This window comes from Tachysurus vachellii, chromosome 13, assembly GCF_030014155.1.
Source record: "Tachysurus vachellii isolate PV-2020 chromosome 13, HZAU_Pvac_v1, whole genome shotgun sequence".
NCBI classification, from domain to species: Eukaryota; Metazoa; Chordata; class Actinopteri; order Siluriformes; family Bagridae; genus Tachysurus; species Tachysurus vachellii.
The window spans coordinates 4,588,953-4,592,500 of record NC_083472.1 but is presented as its reverse complement, the minus strand read 5'-3'; positions in this window follow the sequence as shown (position 1 = coordinate 4,592,500).

Here is a 3,548-nt window from a genome sequence, read left to right as displayed (position 1 = left end):
GCAACGAGTAAGGTATAAAACACCCAGGGCATGTTGTTATTGGAAGATAATCAACAACAGCATGGGTTCAGTTTTACCCCAGAACATTATATGTTTTCCACAAATGATTCATTCCTCATACAGTACATGACTCCTCAATGATTCCAATGTTTACTTATTAAAGGACGACATATCCATTTATAGTTACATTTACAGTTACGTAACATGTACAACACAGCAACTATAAATAGTCATTTAATCACCAGCATCATATTATTATTATTATTATTATTATTATTATTATTATTATTAACTCTAAGAGATTTGGTTGCCATGGTGACAAGTGCTGACACTGGAGACTCATTTCCAAAAATGTTAGCAAACCTTTACTCACAGAAAACTTCACTGTATCTGTAATTAGATGCTTTTTAATAGTTTATGTGGCTCGTCTATGACATGCGAACGAAAACGGAAGGTAAACGGTACTGTAGAAACGATAACTATATACGCTGTATAACTCAATCAGTTTCTATTACAAGTATACTGATGTTTAGAGACACTGAAAGGTCTCTGTTCTTATCTAGGACATGGTTTTATAATTTAAGCCCTGTAAGCAGTCAGAAAGTCTGATCCTAGATCAGAACACTTACGCTGAGAGTCTTCATAAACACAAGCTTTGTTGTTACAGTCAGTCATCCTGTAAAAAAAGAAAAAAATAGAATCAAAATTCCTTCAGTTTATGAATAGCTGTTCTGGCTCACATCAGTGTATAAATGATGCTTGTGTGTGTGTGTTGGAGTGGGGAGGTGGAGGGGTTGAGGTGGAGAGACAACGGATGGTGCCACACACTTATAAAGGTTCCACACAGAAGGCATGAAACACACATTGCCGCCTGGTTGCCATGGAAGTGAAACCTTCTGTCAGTGTGTCTTCCCTGCCTCCATCACCCTGTGTTCATCAAAGAATAGCTCTGCCATCTTTCTCTTCTTCTTCTTCTTCTTCTTCTCTCTCTCTCTCTCTCTCTCTCATACACACACCCACACACACACCTATGTCACACATCAACAATGACAAGTCCCTGTGGAAAGAAGTAAATGAGCGCTTGACACAATTGTCAGTGTGTGTGTGAGTGTGTGTGTGTGTGTGTGTGTGTGTGTCTGTGTGTGTGTGTGTGTGATTCTCTCTTTTATAAAGAGATGATAAATGTCCAGGTTTTCTGCCTGCACTCAGTCATTAACAAACTGGATCATTTAGTGCCTGATCCTTAATTCAATTATGAAAATAACACAAAATGAATAGCATTATTTCTATCTCACCAAATTGACCTAAAATCATCACAAAACACAACCCTAAATGTTCATATACAGGCAGTGATAACTTCACTACAGTGCAAATCAGCATCAGATTTTTTTTTTTGGTATTAAATACTCAAATGAATGGCTATTCTTCATGTGCTACCAGTTTATCAAAGTGCAGATGGTTGTGTTTCCTCCACTTTGACGTATTATCAGTGCTACTGTTGTGCTCTCTGACCCCAGTGGCAGTGCACACTCATTACACTACTGCTCTCTCGGGCTCCCCCTCCTTATCCCTCTCTGCCAATAGGGAAGTATAGAAGGCCATAGGTGCCAAAAGTGATGGAAAAACAAAACGGTTCTCTGGTTTACTGTATATAACACATTTGCTGTAACAGCACGGAGAATTTAAATATAGAACCATATATAAAGTTAAAAATGAGCATAATTAATTATTAATAATTAATCAATGGTTCTCGAGTGTTAAATATTTATTACAAATATATATTACCATTACAGAAATGAAAGTACTGCAAAGTAATTATACAAAATTCACAAACATATCTCTTATATTAAATCTTTGTATTTTTATTTATTTAACAATTTTTACATTATATTTTTATTTATTTATAGCTACCTTTAATATTGTAGGATGCTGTATTATTAAACAATGTATTATATCTCTATCTATCTATCTATCTATCTATCTATCTATCTATCTATATATATATATATATATATATATATATATATATATATATATATATCTCAGTACAAACATCATCAGTAGGCTAGTTCTCAAAATTTCCAATCACATTTACATGCACTTCGTTATTTAAAATTTCACTTCCTTTTTTAAGTATTTTCAGTTCTCAGTTTTTCAAGTTGCTTAGAATATGTTAAAAAACTTCTGTTGTAATTTCACTGATATCTTATTTTATTTCTTTGTTTTCCATACATTATGTTAAGAGTAAAAAAAAAAAAGGTATAAATCTGCATTCATTGTGTTTGGGCATTAGTAGCACAAGAGTTTAAGGCCTTGGGCATTAGATTGGAGAATTGGGGTCCAAGCACCAGCACTGATAAACTGCCACTGTTGGGCCCTTAAGGAAGGCCCTTAACCCTCACTGCTCCAGGGGTGCTGTATCATGTTTGACCCCGACCTCGACTCTATTTTATTTATTATCCCATAGACAATTGTCCTCATTGTTATATCAATGTTCGTTTCTTTATTTTTTCCCATTGCCCTCATTTCTAAAGCTCTTCTCTTGTCCCAGTCATGATGACGTGTACGTATGAGACATTCTGTAATGGTCACATTGCAGCTCTATTTTACGATAATACTTACTTACTTACTTACTTACTTACGATAATCTTTGTCAGGACAAGAAAAATATCACATCAGTACATGAAAATACCATGTTATAACAAGCACAACATAATGTATTATATAGAAAACATGGTGATTATACGTATTGTTTATGCGAATAACACGCTTTTCTTCAATAACATGACTTTTCCTCCTTTTTATGACATGTTTTTCTTGCAACACTGTGATTGTTTTTTCATAATAACATTCATTCATTCATTCATCTTCTACCGCTTATCCGAACTACCTCGGGTCACGGGGAGCCTGTGCCTATCTCAGGCGTCTTCGGGCATCAAGGCAGGATACACCCTGGACGGAGTGCCAACCCATCGCAGGGCACACACACACTCTCTTTCACTCACGCACACACTAGGGACAATTTTTCCAGAGATGCCAATCAACCTACCATGCATGTCTTTGGACTGGGGGAGGAAACCGGAGTACCCGGAGGAAACCCCTAAGGCACGGGGAGAACATGCAAACTCCACACACACAAGGTGGAGGCGGGAATCGAACCCCGACCCTGGAGGTGTGAGGCAAACGTGCTAACCACTAAGCCACCGTGCCCCCTTCATAATAACATGATTTTTCATAATATAATATCACCCAATAATGTCATAATATCATTACCCAATAATGTCATAGGCGTTTTTTCTTGTCATTTTTATGTAGTAACGTTATCATTTTTTCCCCACAGAATATCATATTCCTTTTTTCATACGTAGCAGTGTAAAGATTTGCAATCTTCATATTTCCTTTTCAGCAGAAAAGAATTTTCAACTTTTTCTCTACTGTCCCTTTTGGCCCCCCACACTGGTTCAACTCCTCGGTTAATGGCTTGGTTTATAGCAGTGTATGAAAATCAACCGGGTTAGACGCAGCTCCTGTGCTCTTTTGGCCCTTTA